This window comes from Miniopterus natalensis, unplaced genomic scaffold (assembly GCF_054644295.1).
Source record: "Miniopterus natalensis isolate mMinNat1 unplaced genomic scaffold, mMinNat1.hap1 Scaffold_75, whole genome shotgun sequence".
NCBI lineage: Eukaryota > Metazoa > Chordata > Mammalia > Chiroptera > Miniopteridae > Miniopterus > Miniopterus natalensis.
Genome location: NW_028270002.1, coordinates 132,214 through 151,058, shown reverse-complemented (window position 1 = coordinate 151,058; position 18,845 = coordinate 132,214). Strand labels below are relative to the sequence as shown.

The window sequence follows — 18,845 nt, the reverse complement described above, 5'->3', positions numbered from 1 at the left end:
GGCCCCCTGCCGGGTGCCTCCGCGGCGGGCGGCGCGCGGGATCACGCCGTTCCCCGCCTTTCGGGGCACCGGGTCCCCCAAGGGGGACTCTGCGGTCTTCCCCGGCATAGCGCGGTCCGACGGGGCGCCACGCCGTCTGGGCGTGCCCTGTGGATCCCGGGAGGCGCCCTTCAGTGATGGTGGGGCCGGGGCTCCCATCCGGGAGCCGGGTTCCCAGAGGATGCCACCGGACGTCGCCTCGCACGCCCCGCCCCTCCCAGACGCCTTCTCCAGGCGCACGAAACGCGCCGGGGCCGCCTGCTCCTGGGACAGCCCACGGGGGTCTCTGGCAAGGGCGGGAGACGGCCGGGGCTGGGAGGCTTGGGGCCGGCGGCGTCGGGGCGCTTGCGGCGGGGGGAGGGGAGCGGTCGCCTTCGGCTCGGCGGGCGGCGGGTCCCGGGGCCCTGCCCCGGGGGCCGTGGAAACATCTGGCGGGCAGGACAGGCCGGGGCGGCCTGAGCGCGCAGCGGGTCCCGGGCGCGGGCGCGCTGGCGCTCGGCGGGCCGCCCGGCACGGGGCGGCCGAGAAAGGAAAGAGAGCAAGGAAGGAAAAGGAGAGAGAGGGCCAAAGAAAAAGCCTACGGCACCCGGTATTCCCAGGCGGTCTCCCATCCAAGTACTAACCAGGCCCGACCCTGCTTAGCTTCCGAGATCAGACGAGATCGGGCGCGTTCAGGGTGGTATGGCCGTAGACGCTGGAGGCGGCCTCCCGGCGCCCCAAGAGCCCGCGCCTCCTCCGCCTCCGCGGCCCCCGGGCCCCCGCACGCCCCGGCTGCGCCCGCGCCGCCTGCCGCGCGCCTCCCCGGGCCCCCGGAGACCCCCGCGGTGCGGGGCCCTGCCGGGGCGGCGCGCGCTTCCCTTCCCGAGCCCAGGGACGGTGCGGGGGGGGGGCGGGGGGGTAGGGGAACCACAGCGCTTTTGCGGGAGGGACGCCCTGGGGGGCGCCCAAGGGGGTGCCCTCCCCACCCGCTCCGGACGCGGCCCCCTTGCGGGTGGCGGAGGGCGGGGACCGCCCCCGGCCTCCCGGGCCACCCGCAAGCCGCCTCGGGATGGGGGGGTGGGAGTTGCGGGGGGCGCGGAGTTGCCTGGGCCCCCTGCCGGGTGCCTCCCCTGTGGGCGGCTTGCGGGATCGCGCCGTTCCCCGCCTTTCGGGGCACCGGGTCCCCCAAGGGGGACTCTGCGGTCTTCCCCGGCATAGCGCGGTCCGACGGGGCGCCACGCCGTCTCGGCGTGCCCTGTGGATCCCGGGAGGCGCCCTTCAGTGATGGTGGGGCCGGGGCTCCCATCCGGGAGCCGGGTTCCCAGAGGATGCCACCGGACGTCGCCTCGCACGCCCCGCCCCTCCCAGACTCCTTCTCCAGGCGCACGAAACGCGCCGGGGCCGCCTGCTCCTGGGACAGCCCACGGGGGTCTCTGGCAAGGGCGGGAGACGGCCGGGGCTGGGAGGCTTGGGGCCGGCGGCGTCGGGGCGCTTGCGGCGGGGGGAGGGGAGCGGTCGCCTTCCGCTCGGCGGGCGGCGGGTCCCGGGGCCCCGCCCCGGGGGCCGTGGAATCATCTGGCGGGCAGGACAGGCCGGGGCGGCCTGGAGCGCGCAGCGGGCCCCGGGCGCGGGCGCGCTGGGGCTCGGCGGGCCGCCCGGCACGGGGCGGCCGAGAAAGGAAAGAGAGCAAGGAAGGAAAAGGAGAGAGAGGGCCAAAGAAAAAGCCTACGGCACCCGGTATTCCCAGGCGGTCTCCCATCCAAGTACTAACCAGGCCCGACCCTGCTTAGCTTCCGAGATCAGACGAGATCGGGCGCGTTCAGGGTGGTATGGCCGTAGACGCTGGAGGCGGCCTCCCGGCGCCCCAAGAGCCTGCGCCTGCTCCCCTCCGCGGTCCCCGGGCCCCCGCACGCCCCGGCTGCGCCCGCGCCGCCTGCCGCGCGCCTCCCCGGGCCCCCGGAGACCGCTGCGGTGCGGGGCCCTGCCGGGGCGGCGCGCGCTTCCCTTCCCGAGCCCAGGGACGGTGCGGGGGGGGGGCGGGGGGGTAGGGGAACCACAGCGCTTTTGCGGGAGGGACGCCCTGGGGGGCGCCCAAGGGGGTGCCCTCCCCACCCGCTCCGGACGCGGCCCCCTTGCGGGTGGCGGAGGGCGGGGACCGCCCCCGGCCTCCCGGGCCCCCCGCAAGCCGCCTCGGGATGGGGGGGGTGGGGGGGTGGGGGGGGCGCGGCGTTGCCTGGGCCCCCGGCCGGGTGCCTCCCCTGTAGGCGGCTTGCGGGATCGCGCCGTTCCCCGCCTTTCGGGGCACCGGGTCCCCCAAGGGGGACTCTGCGGTCTTCCCCGGCATAGCGCCGTCCGACGGGGCGCCACGCCGTCTGGGCGTGCCCTGTGGATCCCGGGAGGCGCCCTTCAGTGATGGTGGGGCCGGGGCTCCCATCCGGGAGCCGGGTTCCCAGAGGATGCCACCGGACGTCGCCTCGCACGCCCCGCCCCTCCCAGACGCCTTCTCCAGGCGCAGGAAACGCGCCGGGGCCGCCTGCTCCTGGGACAGCCCACGGGGGTCTCTGGCAAGGGCGGGAGACGGCCGGGGCTGGGAGGCTTGGGGCCGGCGGCGTCGGGGCGCTTGCGGCGGGGGGAGGGGAGCGGTCGCCTTCGGCTCGGCGGGCGGCGGGTCCCGGGGCCCCGCCCCGGGGGCCGTGGAAACATCTGGCGGGCAGGACAGGCCGGGGCGGCCTGAGCGCGCAGCGGGTCCCGGGCGCGGGCGCGCTGGCGCTCGGCGGGCCGCCCGGCACGGGGCGGCCGAGAAAGGAAAGAGAGCAAGGAAGGAAAAGGAGAGAGAGGGCCAAAGAAAAAGCCTAAGGCACCCGGTATTCCCAGGCGGTCTCCCATCCAAGTAATAACCAGGCCCGACCCTGCTTAGCTTCCGAGATCAGACGAGATCGGGCGCGTTCAGGGTGGTATGGCCGTAGACGCTGGAGGCGGCCTCCCGGCGCCCCAAGAGCCCGCGCCTCCTCCGCCTCCGCGGCCCCCGGGCTCCCGCACGCCCCGGCTGCGCCCGCGCCGCCTGCCGCGCGCCTCCCCGGGACCCCGGAGACCCCCGCGGTGCGGGGCCCTGCCGGGGCGGCGCGCGCTTCCCTTCCCGAGCCCAGGGACGGTGCGGGGGGCGGGGGGGGGGACGACGACGACGACAGCGCTTTTGCGGGAGGGACGCCCTGGGGGGCGCCCAAGGGGGTGCCCTCCCCACCCGCTCCGGACGCGGCCCCCTTGCGGGTGGCGGAGGGCGGGGACCGCCCCCGGCCTCCCGGGCCACCCGCAAGCCGCCTCGGGATGGGGGGGTGGGAGGTGCGGGGGGCGCGGAGTTGCCTGGGCCCCCTGCCGGGTGCCTCCCCTGTGGGCGGCTTGCGGGATCGCGCCGTTCCCCGCCTTTCGGGGCACCGGGTCCCCCAAGGGGGACTCTGCGGTCTTCCCCGGCATAGCGCGGTCCGACGGGGCGCCACGCCGTCTCGGCGTGCCCTGTGGATCCCGGGAGGCGCCCTTCAGTGATGGTGGGGCCGGGGCTCCCATCCGGGAGCCGGGTTCCCAGAGGATGCCACCGGACGTCGCCTCGCACGCCCCGCCCCTCCCGCCCCTCCCAGACACCTTCTCCAGGCGCACCAAACGCGCCCGGGCCGCCTGCTCCTGGGACAGCCCACGGGGGTCTCTGCCAAGGGCGGGAGACGGCTGGGGCTGGGAGGCTTGGGGCCGGCGGCGTCGTGGGCAGCGGAGCGGCCGCGTTGCGCTGGGCCGGCGGCGGGGCCCGGGGCCCCGCCCCGGGGGCCGTGGAAACATCTGGCGGGCAGGACAGGCCCGGGCGGCTTGGAGCGCGCAGCGAGTCCCTGGCGCGGGCGTGCTGGGGCTCGGCGGTCCGCCCGGCAGGGGGCGGCCGAGAAAGGAAAGAGAGCAAGGAAGGAAAAGGAGAGAGAGGGCCAAAGAAAAAGCCTATGGCACCCGGTATTCCCAGGCGGTCTCCCATCCAAGTACTAACCAGGCCCGACCCTGCTTAGCTTCCGAGATCAGACGAGATCGGGCGCGTTCAGGGTGGTATGGCCGTAGACGCTGGAGGCGGCCTCCCGGCGCCCCAAGAGCCCGCGCCTCCTCCGCCTCCGCGGCCCCCGGGCCCCCGCACGCCCCGGCTGCGCCCGCGCCGCCTGCCGCGCGCCTCCCCGGGACCCCGGAGACCCCCGCGGTGCGGGGCCCTGCCGGGGCGGCGCGCGCTTCCCTTCCCGAGCCCAGGGACGGTGCGGGGGGCGGGGGGGGGGACGACGACGACGACAGCGCTTTTGCGGGAGGGACGCCCTGGGGGGCGCCCAAGGGGGTGCCCTCCCCACCCGCTCCGGACGCGGCCCCCTTGCGGGTGGCGGAGGGCGGGGACCGCCCCCGGCCTCCCGGGCCACCCGCAAGCCGCCTCGGGATGGGGGGGTGGGAGTTGCGGGGGGCGCGGCGTTGCCTGGGCCCCCTGCCGGGTGCCTCCCCTGTGGGCGGCTTGCGGGATCGCGCCGTTCCCCGCCTTTCGGGGCACCGGGTCCCCCAAGGGGGACTCTGCGGTCTTCCCCGGCATAGCGCGGTCCGACGGGGCGCCACGCCGTCTCGGCGTGCCCTGTGGATCCCGGGAGGCGCCCTTCAGTGATGGTGGGGCCGGGGCTCCCATCCGGGAGCCGGGTTCCCAGAGGATGCCACCGGACGTCGCCTCGCACGCCCCGCCCCTCCCGCCCCTCCCAGACACCTTCTCCAGGCGCACCAAACGCGCCCGGGCCGCCTGCTCCTGGGACAGCCCACGGGGGTCTCTGCCAAGGGCGGGAGACGGCTGGGGCTGGGAGGCTTGGGGCCGGCGGCGTCGTGGGCAGCGGAGCGGCCGCGTTGTGCTGGGCGGGCGGCGGGGCCCGGGGCCCCGCCCCGGGGGCCGTGGAAACATCTGGCGGGCAGGACAGGCCGGGGCGGCTTGGAGCGCGCAGCGGGTCCCTGGCGCGGGCGTGCTGGGGCTCGGCGGTCCGCCCGGCAGGGGGCGGCCGAGAAAGGAAAGAGAGCAAGGAAGGAAAAGGAGAGAGAGGGCCAAAGAAAAAGCCTATGGCACCCGGTATTCCCAGGCGGTCTCCCATCCAAGTACTAACCAGGCCCGACCCTGCTTAGCTTCCGAGATCAGACGAGATCGGGCGCGTTCAGGGTGGTATGGCCGTAGACGCTGGAGGCGGCCTCCCGGCGCCCCAAGAGCCCGCGCCTGCTCCCCTCCGCGGCCCCCGGGCCCCCGCACGCCCCGGCTGCGCCCGCGCCGCCTGCCGCGCGCCGCCCCGGGCCCCCGGAGACCGCTGCCGTGCGGGGCCCTGCCGGGGCGGCGCGCGCTTCCCTTCCCGAGCCCAGGGACGGTGCGGGGGGGGGGGCGGGGGGGTAGGGGAACCACAGCGCTTTTGCGGGAGGGACGCCCTGGGGGGCGCCCAAGGGGGTGCCCTCCCCACCCGCTCCGGACGCGGCCCCCTTGCGGGTGGCGGAGGGCGGGGACCGCCCCCGGCCTCCCGGAACCCCCGCAAGCCGCCTCGGGATGGGGGGGGTGGGGGGTGGGGGGGGCGCGGCGTTGCCTGGGCCCCCTGCCGGGTGCCTCCGCGGCGGGCGGCGCGCGGGATCACGCCGTTCCCCGCCTTTCGGGGCACCGGGTCCCCCAAGGGGGACTCTGCGGTCTTCCCCGGCATAGCGCGGTCCGACGGGGCGCCACGCCGTCTGGGCGTGCCCTGTGGATCCCGGGAGGCGCCCTTCAGTGATGGTGGGGCCGGGGCTCCCATCCGGGAGCCGGGTTCCCAGAGGATGCCACCGGACGTCGCCTCGCACGCCCCGCCCCTCCCAGACGCCTTCTCCAGGCGCACGAAACGCGCCGGGGGCCGCCTGCTCCTGGGACAGCCCACGGGGGTCTCTGGCAAGGGCGGGAGACGGCCGGGGCTGGGAGGCTTGGGGCCGGCGGCGTCGGGGCGCTTGCGGCGGGGGGAGGGGAGCGGTCGCCTTCGGCTCGGCGGGCGGCGGGTCCCGGGGCCCTTCCCCGGTGGCCGTGGAAACATCTGGCGGGCAGGACAGGCCGGGGCGGCCTGAGCGCGCAGCGGGTCCCGGGCGCGGGCGCGCTGGCGCTCGGCGGGCCGCCCGGCACGGGGCGGCCGAGAAAGGAAAGAGAGCAAGGAAGGAAAAGGAGAGAGAGGGCCAAAGAAAAAGCCTAAGGCACCCGGTATTCCCAGGCGGTCTCCCATCCAAGTACTAACCAGGCCCGACCCTGCTTAGCTTCCGAGATCAGACGAGATCGGGCGCGTTCAGGGTGGTATGGCCGTAGACGCTGGAGGCGGCCTCCCGGCGCCCCAAGAGCCCGCGCCTCCTCCGCCTCCGCGGCCCCCGGGCCCCCGCACGCCCCGGCTGCGCCCGCGCCGCCTGCCGCGCGCCTCCCCGGGACCCCGGAGACCCCCGCGGTGCGGGGCCCTGCCGGGGCGGCGCGCGCTTCCCTTCCCGAGCCCAGGGACGGTGCGGGGGGCGGGGGGGGGGGGGACGACGACGACGACAGCGCTTTTGCGTGAGGGACGCCCTGGGGAGCGCCCAAGGGGGTGCCCTCCCCACCCGCTCCGGACGCGGCCCCCTTGCGGGTGGCGGAGGGCGGGGACCGCCCCCGGCCTCCCGGGCCACCCGCAAGCCGCCTCGGGATGGGGGGGTGGGAGGTGCGGGGGGCGCGGCGTTGCCTGGGCCCCCTGCCGGGTGCCTCCGCGGCGGGCGGCGCGCGGGATCGCGCCGTTCCCCGCCTTTCGGGGCACCGGGTCCCCCAAGGGGGACTCTGCGGTCTTCCCCGGCATAGCGCGGTCCGACGGGGCGCCACGCCGTCTGGGCGTGCCCTGTGGATCCCGGGAGGCGCCCTTCAGTGATGGTGGGGCCGGGGCTCCCATCCGGGAGCCGGGTTCCCAGAGGATGCCACCGGACGTCGCCTCGCACGCCCCGCCCCTCCCGCCCCTCCCAGACACCTTCTCCAGGCGCACCAAACGCGCCCGGGCCGCCTGCTCCTGGGACAGCCCACGGGGGTCTCTGCCAAGGGCGGGAGACGGCTGGGGCTGGGAGGCTTGGGGCCGGCGGCGTCGTGGGCAGCGGAGCGGCCGCGTTGCGCTGGGCGGGCGGCGGGGCCCGGGGCCCCGCCCCGGGGGCCGTGGAAACATCTGGCGGGCAGGACAGGCCGGGGCGGCTTGGAGCGCGCAGCGGGTCCCTGGCGCGGGCGTGCTGGGGCTCGGCGGTCCGCCCGGCACGGGGCGGCCGAGAAAGGAAAGAGAGCAAGGAAGGAAAAGGAGAGAGAGGGCCAAAGAAAAAGCCTATGGCACCCGGTATTCCCAGGCGGTCTCCCATCCAAGTACTAACCAGGCCCGACCCTGCTTAGCTTCCGAGATCAGACGAGATCGGGCGCGTTCAGGGTGGTATGGCCGTAGACGCTGGAGGCGGCCTCCCGGCGCCCCAAGAGCCCGCGCCTGCTCCCCTCCGCGGCCCCCGGGCCCCCGCACGCCCCGGCTGCGCCCGCGCCGCCTGCCGCGCGCCGCCCCGGGCCCCCGGAGACCGCTGCCGTGCGGGGCCCTGCCGGGGCGGCGCGCGCTTCCCTTCCCGAGCCCAGGGACGGTGCGGGGGGGGGGCGGGGGGGTAGGGGAACCACAGCGCTTTTGCGGGAGGGACGCCCTGGGGGGCGCCCAAGGGGGTGCCCTCCCCACCCGCTCCGGACGCGGCCCCCTTGCGGGTGGCGGAGGGCGGGGACCGCCCCCGGCCTCCCGGACCCCCCGCAAGCCGCCTCGGGATGGGGGGGGTGGGGGGTGGGGGGGGCGCGGCGTTGCCTGGGCCCCCGGCCGGGTGCCTCCCCTGTAGGCGGCTTGCGGGATCGCGCCGTTCCCCGCCTTTCGGGGCACCGGGTCCCCCAAGGGGGACTCTGCGGTCTTCCCCGGCATAGCGCCGTCCGACGGGGCGCCACGCCGTCTCGGCGTGCCCTGTGGATCCCGGGAGGCGCCCTTCAGTGATGGTGGGGCCGGGGCTCCCATCCGGGAGCCGGGTTCCCAGAGGATGCCACCGGACTTCGCCTCGCACGCCCCGCCCCTCCCAGACTCCTTCTCCAGGCGCACGAAACGCGCCGGGGCCGCCTGCTCCTGGGACAGCCCACGGGGGTCTCTGGCAAGGGCGGGAGACGGCCGGGGCTGGGAGGCTTGGGGCCGGCGGCGTCGGGGCGCTTGCGGCGGGGGGAGGGGAGCGGTCGCCTTCCGCTCGGCGGGCGGCGGGTCCCGGGGCCCCGCCCCGGGGGCCGTGGAAACATCTGGCGGGCAGGACAGGCCGGGGCGGCCTGGAGCGCGCAGCGGGCCCCGGGCGCGGGCGCGCTGGGGCTCGGCGGGCCGCCAGGCTCGGGGCGGCCGAGAAAGGAAAGAGAGCAAGGAAGGAAAAGGAGAGAGAGGGCCAAAGAAAAAGCCTACGGCACCCGGTATTCCCGGGCGGTCTCCCATCCAAGTACTAACCAGGCCCGACCCTGCTTAGCTTCCGAGATCAGACGAGATCGGGCGCGTTCAGGGTGGTATGGCCGTAGACGCTGGAGGCGGCCTCCCGGCGCCCCAAGAGCCCGCGCCTCCTCCGCCTCCGCGGCCCCCGGGCCCCCGCACGCCCCGGCTGCGCCCGCGCCGCCTGCCGCGCGCCTCCCGGGGACCCCGGAGACCCCCGCGGTTCGGGGCCCTGCCGGGGCGGCGCGCGCTTCCCTTCCCGAGCCCAGGGACGGTGCGGGGGGCGGGGGGGGGGACGACGACGACGACAGCGCTTTTGCGGGAGGGACGCCCTGGGGGGCGCCCAAGGGGGTGCCCTCCCCACCCGCTCCGGACGCGGCCCCCTTGCGGGTGGCGGAGGGCGGGGACCGCCCCCGGCCTCCCCGGCCACCCGCAAGCCGCCGGGGGGATGGGGTGGGGGTTGCGCGGCGTTGCCTGGGCCCCCTGCCGGGTGCCTCCGCGGCGGGCGGCGCGCGGGATCACGCCGTTCCCCGCCTTTCGGGGCACCGGGTCCCCCAAGGGGGACTCTGCGGTCTTCCCCGGCATAGCGCGGTCCGACGGGGCGCCACGCCGTCTGGGCGTGCCCTGTGGATCCCGGGAGGCGCCCTTCAGTGATGGTGGGGCCGGGGCTCCCATCCGGGAGCCGGGTTCCCAGAGGATGCCACCGGACGTCGCCTCGCACGCCCCGCCCCTCCCAGACGCCTTCTCCAGGCGCACGAAACGCGCCGGGGGCCGCCTGCTCCTGGGACAGCCCACGGGGGTCTCTGGCAAGGGCGGGAGACGGCCGGGGCTGGGAGGCTTGGGGCCGGCGGCGTCGGGGCGCTTGCGGCGGGGGGAGGGGAGCGGTCGCCTTCGGCTCGGCGGGCGGCGGGTCCCGGGGCCCTTCCCCGGGGGCCGTGGAAACATCTGGCGGGCAGGACAGGCCGGGGCGGCCTGGAGCGCGCAGCGGGTCCCGGGCGCGGGCGCGCTGGCGCTCGGCGGGCCGCCCGGCACGGGGCGGCCGAGAAAGGAAAGAGAGCAAGGAAGGAAAAGGAGAGAGAGGGCCAAAGAAAAAGCCTAAGGCACCCGGTATTCCCAGGCGGTCTCCCATCCAAGTACTAACCAGGCCCGACCCTGCTTAGCTTCCGAGATCAGACGAGATCGGGCGCGTTCAGGGTGGTATGGCCGTAGACGCTGGAGGCGGCCTCCCGGCGCCCCAAGAGCCCGCGCCTCCTCCGCCTCCGCGGCCCCCGGGCCCCCGCACGCCCCGGCTGCGCCCGCGCCGCCTGCCGCGCGCCTCCCCGGGACCCCGGAGACCCCCGCGGTGCGGGGCCCTGCCGGGGCGGCGCGCGCTTCCCTTCCCGAGCCCAGGGACGGTGCGGGGGGCGGGGGGGGGGGGGGGGGACGACGACGACGACAGCGCTTTTGCGGGAGGGACGCCCTGGGGAGCGCCCAAGGGGGTGCCCTCCCCACCCGCTCCGGACGCGGCCCCCTTGCGGGTGGCGGAGGGCGGGGACCGCCCCCGGCCTCCCGGGCCACCCGCAAGCCGCCTCGGGATGGGGGGGTGGGAGGTGCGGGGGGCGCGGCGTTGCCTGGGCCCCCTGCCGGGTGCCTCCCCTGTGGGCGGCTTGCGGGATCGCGCCGTTCCCCGCCTTTCGGGGCACCGGGTCCCCCAAGGGGGACTCTGCGGTCTTCCCCGGCATAGCGCGGTCCGACGGGGCGCCACGCCGTCTCGGCGTGCCCTGTGGATCCCGGGAGGCGCCCTTCAGTGATGGTGGGGCCGGGGCTCCCATCCGGGAGCCGGGTTCCCAGAGGATGCCACCGGACGTCGCCTCGCACGCCCCGCCCCTCCCGCCCCTCCCAGACACCTTCTCCAGGCGCACCAAACGCGCCCGGGCCGCCTGCTCCTGGGACAGCCCACGGGGGTCTCTGCCAAGGGCGGGAGACGGCTGGGGCTGGGAGGCTTGGGGCCGGCGGCGTCGTGGGTAGCGGAGCGGCCGCGTTGCGCTGGGCGGGCGGCGGGGCCCGGGGCCCCGCCCCGGGGGCCGTGGAAACATCTGGCGGGCAGGACAGGCCGGGGCGGCTTGGAGCGCGCAGCGGGTCCCGGGCGCGGGCGTGCTGGGGCTCGGCGGTCCGCCCGGCAGGGGGCGGCCGAGAAAGGAAAGAGAGCAAGGAAGGAAAAGGAGAGAGAGGGCCAAAGAAAAAGCCTACGGCACCCGGTATTCCCAGGCGGTCTCCCATCCAAGTACTAACCAGGCCCGACCCTGCTTAGCTTCCGAGATCAGACGAGATCGGGCGCGTTCAGGGTGGTATGGCCGTAGACGCTGGAGGCGGCCTCCCGGCGCCCCAAGAGCCTGCGCCTGCTCCCCTCCGCGGTCCCCGGGCCCCCGCACGCCCCGGCTGCGCCCGCGCCGCCTGCCGCGCGCCTCCCCGGGCCCCCGGAGACCGCTGAGGTGCGGGGCCCTGCCGGGGCGGCGCGCGCTTCCCTTCCCGAGCCCAGGGACGGTGCGGGGGGGGGGGCGGGGGGGTAGGGGAACCACAGCGCTTTTGCGGGAGGGACGCCCTCGGGGGCGCCCAAGGGGGTGCCCTCCCCACCCGCTCCGGACGCGGCCCCCTTGCGGGTGGCGGAGGGCGGGGACCGCCCCCGGCCTCCCGGGCCCCCCGCAAGCCGCCTCGGGATGGGGGGGGTGTGGGGTGGGGGGGGGCGCGGCGTTGCCTGGTCCCCCGGCCGGGTGCCTCCCCTGTAGGCGGCTTGCGGGATCGCGCCGTTCCCCGCCTTTCGGGGCACCGGGTCCCCCAAGGGGGACTCTGCGGTCTTCCCCGGCATAGCGCCGTCCGACGGGGCGCCACGCCGTCTGGGCGTGCCCTGTGGATCCCGGGAGGCGCCCTTCAGTGATGGTGGGGCCGGGGCTCCCATCCGGGAGCCGGGTTCCCAGAGGATGCCACCGGACGTCGCCTCGCACGCCCCGCCCCTCCCAGACTCCTTCTCCAGGCGCACGAAACGCGCCGGGGCCGCCTGCTCCTGGGACAGCCCACGGGGGTCTCTGGCAAGGGCGGGAGACGGCCGGGGCTGGGAGGCTTGGGGCCGGCGGCGTCGGGGCGCTTGCGGCGGGGGGAGGGGAGCGGTCGCCTTCCGCTCGGCGGGCGGCGGGTCCCGGGGCCCCGCCCCGGGGGCCGTGGAAACATCTGGCGGGCAGGACAGGCCGGGGCGGCCTGGAGCGCGCAGCGGGCCCCGGGCGCGGGCGCGCTGGGGCTCGGCGGGCCGCCCGGCACGGGGCGGCCGAGAAAGGAAAGAGAGCAAGGAAGGAAAAGGAGAGAGAGGGCCAAAGAAAAAGCCTACGGCACCCGGTATTCCCAGGCGGTCTCCCATCCAAGTACTAACCAGGCCCGACCCTGCTTAGCTTCCGAGATCAGACGAGATCGGGCGCGTTCAGGGTGGTATGGCCGTAGACGCTGGAGGCGGCCTCCCGGCGCCCCAAGAGCCCGCGCCTCCTCCGCCTCCGCGGCCCCCGGGCCCCCGCACGCCCCGGCTGCGCCCGCGCCGCCTGCCGCGCGCCTCCCCGGGCCCCCGGAGACCGCTGCGGTGCGGGGCCCTGCCGGGGCGGCGCGCGCTTCCCTTCCCGAGCCCAGGGACGGTGCGGGGGGGGGGGCGGGGGGGTAGGGGAACCACAGCGCTTTTGCGGGAGGGACGCCCTGGGGGGCGCCCAAGGGGGTGCCCTCCCCACCCGCTCCGGACGCGGCCCCCTTGCGGGTGGCGGAGGGCGGGGACCGCCCCCGGCCTCCCGGGCCCCCCGCAAGCCGCCTCGGGATGGGGGGGGTGGGGGGTGGGGGGGGCGCGGCGTTGCCTGGGCCCCCGGCCGGGTGCCTCCCCTGTAGGCGGCTTGCGGGATCGCGCCGTTCCCCGCCTTTCGGGGCACCGGGTCCCCCAAGGGGGACTCTGCGGTCTTCCCCGGCATAGCGCCGTCCGACGGGGCGCCACGCCGTCTGGGCGTGCCCTGTGGATCCCGGGAGGCGCCCTTCAGTGATGGTGGGGCCGGGGCTCCCATCCGGGAGCCGGGTTCCCAGAGGATGCCACCGGACGTCGCCTCGCACGCCCCGCCCCTCCCAGACGCCTTCTCCAGTCGCACGAAACGCGCCCGGGCCGCCTGCTCCTGGGACAGCCCACGGGGGTCTCTGCCAAGGGCGGGAGACGGCTGGGGCTGGGAGGCTTGGGGCCGGCGGCGTCGTGGGCAGCGGAGCGGCCGCGTTGCGCTGGGCGGGCGGCGGGGCCCGGGGCCCCGCCCCGGGGGCCGTGGAAACATCTGGCGGGCAGGACAGGCCGGGGCGGCTTGGAGCGCGCAGCGGGCCCCGGGCGCGGGCGTGCTGGGGCTCGGCGGGCCGCCCGGCACCGGGCGGCCGAGAAAGGAAAGAGAGCAAGGAAGGAAAAGGAGAGAGAGGGCCAAAGAAAAAGCCTACGGCACCCGGTATTCCCAGGCGGTCTCCCATCCAAGTACTAACCAGGCCCGACCCTGCTTAGCTTCCGAGATCAGACGAGATCGGGCGCGTTCAGGGTGGTATGGCCGTAGACGCTGGAGGCGGCCTCCCGGCGCCCCAAGAGCCTGCGCCTGCTCCCCTCCGCGGTCCCCGGGCCCCCGCACGCCCCGGCTGCGCCCGCGCCGCCTGCCGCGCGCCTCCCCGGGCCCCCGGAGACCGCTGAGGTGCGGGGCCCTGCCGGGGCGGCGCGCGCTTCCCTTCCCGAGCCCAGGGACGGTGCGGGGGGGGGGGCGGGGGGGTAGGGGAACCCCAGCGCTTTTGCGGGAGGGACGCCCTGGGGGGCGCCCAAGGGGGTGCCCTCCCCACCCGCTCCGGACGCGGCCCCCTTGCGGGTGGCGGAGGGCGGGGACCGCCCCCGGCCTCCCGGGCCACCCGCAAGCCGCCTCGGGATGGGGGGGTGGGAGTTGCGGGGGGCGCGGAGTTGCCTGGGCCCCCTGCCGGGTGCCTCCCCTGTGGGCGGCTTGCGGGATCGCGCCGTTCCCCGCCTTTCGGGGCACCGGGTCCCCCAAGGGGGACTCTGCGGTCTTCCCCGGCATAGCGCGGTCCGACGGGGCGCCACGCCGTCTCGGCGTGCCCTGTGGATCCCGGGAGGCGCCCTTCAGTGATGGTGGGGCCGGGGCTCCCATCCGGGAGCCGGGTTCCCAGAGGATGCCACCGGACGTCGCCTCGCACGCCCCGCCCCTCCCAGACTCCTTCTCCAGGCGCACGAAACGCGCCGGGGCCGCCTGCTCCTGGGACAGCCCACGGGGGTCTCTGGCAAGGGCGGGAGACGGCCGGGGCTGGGAGGCTTGGGGCCGGCGGCGTCGGGGCGCTTGCGGCGGGGGGAGGGGAGCGGTCGCCTTCCGCTCGGCGGGCGGCGGGTCCCGGGGCCCCGCCCCGGGGGCCGTGGAATCATCTGGCGGGCAGGACAGGCCGGGGCGGCCTGGAGCGCGCAGCGGGCCCCGGGCGCGGGCGCGCTGGGGCTCGGCGGGCCGCCCGGCACGGGGCGGCCGAGAAAGGAAAGAGAGCAAGGAAGGAAAAGGAGAGAGAGGGCCAAAGAAAAAGCCTACGGCACCCGGTATTCCCAGGCGGTCTCCCATCCAAGTACTAACCAGGCCCGACCCTGCTTAGCTTCCGAGATCAGACGAGATCGGGCGCGTTCAGGGTGGTATGGCCGTAGACGCTGGAGGCGGCCTCCCGGCGCCCCAAGAGCCTGCGCCTGCTCCCCTCCGCGGTCCCCGGGCCCCCGCACGCCCCGGCTGCGCCCGCGCCGCCTGTCGCGCGCCTCCCCGGGCCCCCGGAGACCGCTGCGGTGCGGGGCCCTGCCGGGGCGGCGCGCGCTTCCCTTCCCGAGCCCAGGGACGGTGCGGGGGGGGGGGCGGGGGGGTAGGGGAACCACAGCGCTTTTGCGGGAGGGACGCCCTGGGGGGCGCCCAAGGGGGTGCCCTCCCCACCCGCTCCGGACGCGGCCCCCTTGCGGGTGGCGGAGGGCGGGGACCGCCCCCGGCCTCCCGGGCCACCCGCAAGCCGCCTCGGGATGGGGGGGGGGGGGGGGGGGCGCGGCGTTGCCTGGGCCCCCGGCCGGGTGCCTCCCCTGTAGGCGGCTTGCGGGATCGCGCCGTTCCCCGCCTTTCGGGGCACCGGGTCCCCCAAGGGGGACTCTGCGGTCTTCCCCGGCATAGCGATGTCCGACGGGGCGCCATGCCGTCTGGGCGTGCCCTGTGGATCCCGGGAGGCGCCCTTCAGTGATGGTGGGGCCGGGGCTCCCATCCGGGAGCCGGGTTCCCAGAGGATGCCACCGGACGTCGCCTCGCACGCCCCGCCCCTCCCAGACGCCTTCTCCAGGCGCAGGAAACGCGCCGGGGCCGCCTGCTCCTGGGACAGCCCACGGGGGTCTCTGGCAAGGGCGGGAGACGGCCGGGGCTGGGAGGCTTGGGGCCGGCGGCGTCGGGGCGCTTGCGGCGGGGGGAGGGGAGCGGTCGCCTTCGGCTCGGCGGGCGGCGGGTCCCGGGGCCCCGCCCCGGGGGCCGTGGAAACATCTGGCGGGCAGGACAGGCCGGGGCGGCCTGAGCGCGCAGCGGGTCCCGGGCGCGGGCGCGCTGGCGCTCGGCGGGCCGCCCGGCACGGGGCGGCCGAGAAAGGAAAGAGAGCAAGGAAGGAAAAGGAGAGAGAGGGCCAAAGAAAAAGCCTAAGGCACCCGGTATTCCCAGGCGGTCTCCCATCCAAGTAATAACCAGGCCCGACCCTGCTTAGCTTCCGAGATCAGACGAGATCGGGCGCGTTCAGGGTGGTATGGCCGTAGACGCTGGAGGCGGCCTCCCGGCGCCCCAAGAGCCCGCGCCTCCTCCGCCTCCGCGGCCCCCGGGCCCCCGCACGCCCCGGCTGCGCCCGCGCCGCCTGCCGCGCGCCTCCCCGGGACCCCGGAGACCCCCGCGGTGCGGGGCCCTGCCGGGGCGGCGCGCGCTTCCCTTCCCGAGCCCAGGGACGGTGCGGGGGGCGGGGGGGGGGACGACGACGACGACAGCGCTTTTGCGGGAGGGACGCCCTGGGGGGCGCCCAAGGGGGTGCCCTCCCCACCCGCTCCGGACGCGGCCCCCTTGCGGGTGGCGGAGGGCGGGGACCGCCCCCGGCCTCCCGGGCCACCCGCAAGCCGCCTCGGGATGGGGGGGTGGGAGTTGCGGGGGGCGCGGAGTTGCCTGGGCCCCCTGCCGGGTGCCTCCCCTGTGGGCGGCTTGCGGGATCGCGCCGTTGACCGCCTTTCGGGGCACCGGGTCCCCCAAGGGGGACTCTGCGGTCTTCCCCGGCATAGCGCGGTCCGACGGGGCGCCACGCCGTCTCGGCGTGCCCTGTGGATCCCGGGAGGCGCCCTTCAGTGATGGTGGGGCCGGGGCTCCCATCCGGGAGCCGGGTTCCCAGAGGATGCCACCGGACGTCGCCTCGCACGCCCCGCCCCTCCCAGACGCCTTCTCCAGGCGCACGAAACGCGCCGGGGCCGCCTGCTCCTGGGACAGCCCACGGGGGTCTCTGGCAAGGGCGGGAGACGGCCGGGGCTGGGAGGCTTGGGGCCGGCGGCGTCGGGGCGCTTGCGGCGGGGGGAGGGGAGCGGTCGCCTTCCGCTCGGCGGGCGGCGGGTCCCGGGGCCCCGCCCCGGGGGCCGTGGAAACATCTGGCGGGCAGGACAGGCCGGGGCGGCCTGGAGCGCGCAGCGGGCCCCGGGCGCGGGCGCGCTGGCGCTCGGCGGGCCGCCCGGCACGGGGCGGCCGAGAAAGGAAAGAGAGCAAGGAAGGAAAAGGAGAGAGAGGGCCAAAGAAAAAGCCTACGGCACCCGGTATTCCCAGGCGGTCTCCCATCCAAGTACTAACCAGGCCCGACCCTGCTTAGCTTCCGAGATCAGACGAGATCGGGCGCGTTCAGGGTGGTATGGCCGTAGACGCTGGAGGCGGCCTCCCGGCGCCCCAAGAGCCCGCGCCTCCTCCGCCTCCGCGGCCCCCGGGCCCCCGCACGCCCCGGCTGCGCCCGCGCCGCCTGCCGCGCGCCTCCCCGGGACCCCGGAGACCCCCGCGGTGCGGGGCCCTGCCGGGGCGGCGCGCGCTTCCCTTCCCGAGCCCAGGGACGGTGCGGGGGGCGGGGGGGGGGGGACGACGACGACGACAGCGCTTTTGCGGGAGGGACGCCCTGGGGGGCGCCCTAGGGGGTGCCCTCCCCACCGGCTCCGGACACGGCCCCCTTGCGGGTGGCGGAGGGCGGGGACCGCCCCCGGCCTCCCGGGCCACCCGCAAGCCGCCGGGGGGATGGGGTGGGGGTTGCGCGGCGTTGCCTGGGCCCCCTGCCGGGTGCCTCCGCGGCGGGCGGCGCGCGGGATCACGCCGTTCCCCGCCTTTCGGGGCACCGGGTCCCCCAAGGGGGACTCTGCGGTCTTCCCCGGCATAGCGCGGTCCGACGGGGCGCCACGCCGTCTGGGCGTGCCCTGTGGATCCCGGGAGGCGCCCTTCAGTGATGGTGGGGCCGGGGCTCCCATCCGGGAGCCGGGTTCCCAGAGGATGCCACCGGACGTCGCCTCGCACGCCCCGCCCCTCCCAGACGCCTTCTCCAGGCGCACGAAACGCGCCGGGGGCCGCCTGCTCCTGGGACAGCCCACGGGGGTCTCTGGCAAGGGCGAGAGACGGCCGGGGCTGGGAGGCTTGGGGCCGGCGGCGTCGGGGCGCTTGCGGCGGTGGGAGGGGAGCGGTCGCCTTCGGCTCGGCGGGCGGCGGGTCCCGGGGCCCTGCCCCGGGGGCCGTGGAAACATCTGGCGGGCAGGACAGGCCGGGGCGGCCTGAGCGCGCAGCGGGTCCCGGGCGCGGGCGCGCTGGCGCTCGGCGGGCCGCCCGGCACGGGGCGGCCGAGAAAGGAAAGAGAGCAAGGAAGGAAAAGGAGAGAGAGGGCCAAAGAAAAAGCCTACGGCACCCGGTATTCCCAGGCGGTCTCCCATCCAAGTACTAACCAGGCCCGACCCTGCTTAGCTTCCGAGATCAGACGAGATCGGGCGCGTTCAGGGTGGTATGGCCGTAGACGCTGGAGGCGGCCTCCCGGCGCCCCAAGAGCCCGCGCCTCCTCCGCCTCCGCGGCCCCCGGGCCCCCGCACGCCCCGGCTGCGCCCGCGCCGCCTGCCGCGCGCCTCCCCGGGACCCCGGAGACCCCCGCGGTGCGGGGCCCTGCCGGGGCGGCGCGCGCTTCCCTTCCCGAGCCCAGGGACGGTGCGGGGGGGGGGGCGGGGGGGTAGGGGAACCACAGCGCTTTTGCGGGAGGGACGCCCTGGGGGGCGCCCAAGGGGGTGCCCTCCCCACCCGCTCCGGACGCGGCCCCCTTGCGGGTGGCGGAGGGCGGGGACCGCCCCCGGCCTCCCGGGCCACCCGCAAGCCGCCTCGGGATGGGGGGGTGGGAGTTGCGGGGGGCGCGGAGTTGCCTGGGCCCCCTGCCGGGTGCCTCCCCTGTGGGCGGCTTGCGGGATCGCGCCGTTCCCCGCCTTTCGGGGCACCGGGTCCCCCAAGGGGGACTCTGCGGTCTTCCCCGGCATAGCGCGGTCCGACGGGGCGCCACGCCGTCTCGGCGTGCCCTGTGGATCCCGGGAGGCGCCCTTCAGTGATGGTGGGGCCGGGGCTCCCATCCGGGAGCCGGGTTCCCAGAGGATGCCACCGGACGTCGCCTCGCACGCCCCGCCCCTCCCAGACTCCTTCTCCAGGCGCACGAAACGCGCCGGGGCCGCCTGCTCCTGGGACAGCCCACGGGGGTCTCTGGCAAGGGCGGGAGACGGCCGGGGCTGGGAGGCTTGGGGCCGGCGGCGTCGGGGCGCTTGCGGCGGGGGGAGGGGAGCGGTCGCCTTCCGCTCGGCGGGCGGCGGGTCCCGGGGCCCCGCCCCGGGGGCCGTGGAATCATCTGGCGGGCAGGACAGGCCGGGGCGGCCTGGAGCGCGCAGCGGGCCCCGGGCGCGGGCGCGCTGGGGCTCGGCGGGCCGCCCGGCACGGGGCGGCCGAGAAAGGAAAGAGAGCAAGGAAGGAAAAGGAGAGAGAGGGCCAAAGAAAAAGCCTACGGCACCCGGTATTCCCAGGCGGTCTCCCATCCAAGTACTAACCAGGCCCGACCCTGCTTAGCTTCCGAGATCAGACGAGATCGGGCGCGTTCAGGGTGGTATGGCCGTAGACGCTGGAGGCGGCCTCCCGGCGCCCCAAGAGCCTGCGCCTGCTCCCCTCCGCGGTCCCCGGGCCCCCGCACGCCCCGGCTGCGCCCGCGCCGCCTGCCGCGCGCCTCCCCGGG

General features: G+C 77.2%; 17 non-coding genes across 17 annotated transcripts; all 17 read right to left on the bottom strand.

Moving 5' to 3' along the window:
- Positions 1–613: 613 nt before the first annotated feature.
- LOC148090239 (5S ribosomal RNA) lies at positions 614–732 on the bottom strand. Its single transcript, XR_015713918.1, has one exon. It is a non-coding gene; the product is annotated as a 5S ribosomal RNA (ribosomal RNA).
- A 1,008-nt stretch (positions 733–1,740) lies between these two features.
- On the bottom strand, positions 1,741–1,859 carry LOC148090238 (5S ribosomal RNA). Its single transcript, XR_015713917.1, has one exon. It is a non-coding gene; the product is annotated as a 5S ribosomal RNA (ribosomal RNA).
- A 1,008-nt stretch (positions 1,860–2,867) lies between these two features.
- Positions 2,868–2,986, bottom strand: LOC148090237 (5S ribosomal RNA). Its single transcript, XR_015713911.1, has one exon. It is a non-coding gene; the product is annotated as a 5S ribosomal RNA (ribosomal RNA).
- A 1,004-nt stretch (positions 2,987–3,990) lies between these two features.
- Positions 3,991–4,109, bottom strand: LOC148090236 (5S ribosomal RNA). The gene has a single exon (XR_015713948.1). It is a non-coding gene; the product is annotated as a 5S ribosomal RNA (ribosomal RNA).
- Positions 4,110–5,113: 1,004 nt separating this feature from the next.
- LOC148090235 (5S ribosomal RNA) lies at positions 5,114–5,232 on the bottom strand. Its single transcript, XR_015713947.1, has one exon. It is a non-coding gene; the product is annotated as a 5S ribosomal RNA (ribosomal RNA).
- A 1,009-nt stretch (positions 5,233–6,241) lies between these two features.
- Positions 6,242–6,360, bottom strand: LOC148090234 (5S ribosomal RNA). Its single transcript, XR_015713907.1, has one exon. It is a non-coding gene; the product is annotated as a 5S ribosomal RNA (ribosomal RNA).
- Positions 6,361–7,367: 1,007 nt separating this feature from the next.
- Positions 7,368–7,486, bottom strand: LOC148090233 (5S ribosomal RNA). Its single transcript, XR_015713945.1, has one exon. It is a non-coding gene; the product is annotated as a 5S ribosomal RNA (ribosomal RNA).
- A 1,008-nt stretch (positions 7,487–8,494) lies between these two features.
- Positions 8,495–8,613, bottom strand: LOC148090232 (5S ribosomal RNA). Its single transcript, XR_015713941.1, has one exon. It is a non-coding gene; the product is annotated as a 5S ribosomal RNA (ribosomal RNA).
- A 1,001-nt stretch (positions 8,614–9,614) lies between these two features.
- Positions 9,615–9,733, bottom strand: LOC148090231 (5S ribosomal RNA). Its single transcript, XR_015713906.1, has one exon. It is a non-coding gene; the product is annotated as a 5S ribosomal RNA (ribosomal RNA).
- A 1,011-nt stretch (positions 9,734–10,744) lies between these two features.
- Positions 10,745–10,863, bottom strand: LOC148090230 (5S ribosomal RNA). Its single transcript, XR_015713916.1, has one exon. It is a non-coding gene; the product is annotated as a 5S ribosomal RNA (ribosomal RNA).
- A 1,010-nt stretch (positions 10,864–11,873) lies between these two features.
- Positions 11,874–11,992, bottom strand: LOC148090229 (5S ribosomal RNA). The gene has a single exon (XR_015713913.1). It is a non-coding gene; the product is annotated as a 5S ribosomal RNA (ribosomal RNA).
- Positions 11,993–12,988: 996 nt separating this feature from the next.
- Positions 12,989–13,107, bottom strand: LOC148090228 (5S ribosomal RNA). Its single transcript, XR_015713902.1, has one exon. It is a non-coding gene; the product is annotated as a 5S ribosomal RNA (ribosomal RNA).
- A 1,008-nt stretch (positions 13,108–14,115) lies between these two features.
- On the bottom strand, positions 14,116–14,234 carry LOC148090227 (5S ribosomal RNA). Its single transcript, XR_015713957.1, has one exon. It is a non-coding gene; the product is annotated as a 5S ribosomal RNA (ribosomal RNA).
- Positions 14,235–15,237: 1,003 nt separating this feature from the next.
- LOC148090226 (5S ribosomal RNA) lies at positions 15,238–15,356 on the bottom strand. The gene has a single exon (XR_015713910.1). It is a non-coding gene; the product is annotated as a 5S ribosomal RNA (ribosomal RNA).
- A 1,009-nt stretch (positions 15,357–16,365) lies between these two features.
- LOC148090225 (5S ribosomal RNA) lies at positions 16,366–16,484 on the bottom strand. The gene has a single exon (XR_015713946.1). It is a non-coding gene; the product is annotated as a 5S ribosomal RNA (ribosomal RNA).
- Positions 16,485–17,486: 1,002 nt separating this feature from the next.
- LOC148090224 (5S ribosomal RNA) lies at positions 17,487–17,605 on the bottom strand. Its single transcript, XR_015713935.1, has one exon. It is a non-coding gene; the product is annotated as a 5S ribosomal RNA (ribosomal RNA).
- A 1,009-nt stretch (positions 17,606–18,614) lies between these two features.
- Positions 18,615–18,733, bottom strand: LOC148090223 (5S ribosomal RNA). The gene has a single exon (XR_015713924.1). It is a non-coding gene; the product is annotated as a 5S ribosomal RNA (ribosomal RNA).
- Between the last annotated feature and the right edge of the window lie 112 nt (positions 18,734–18,845).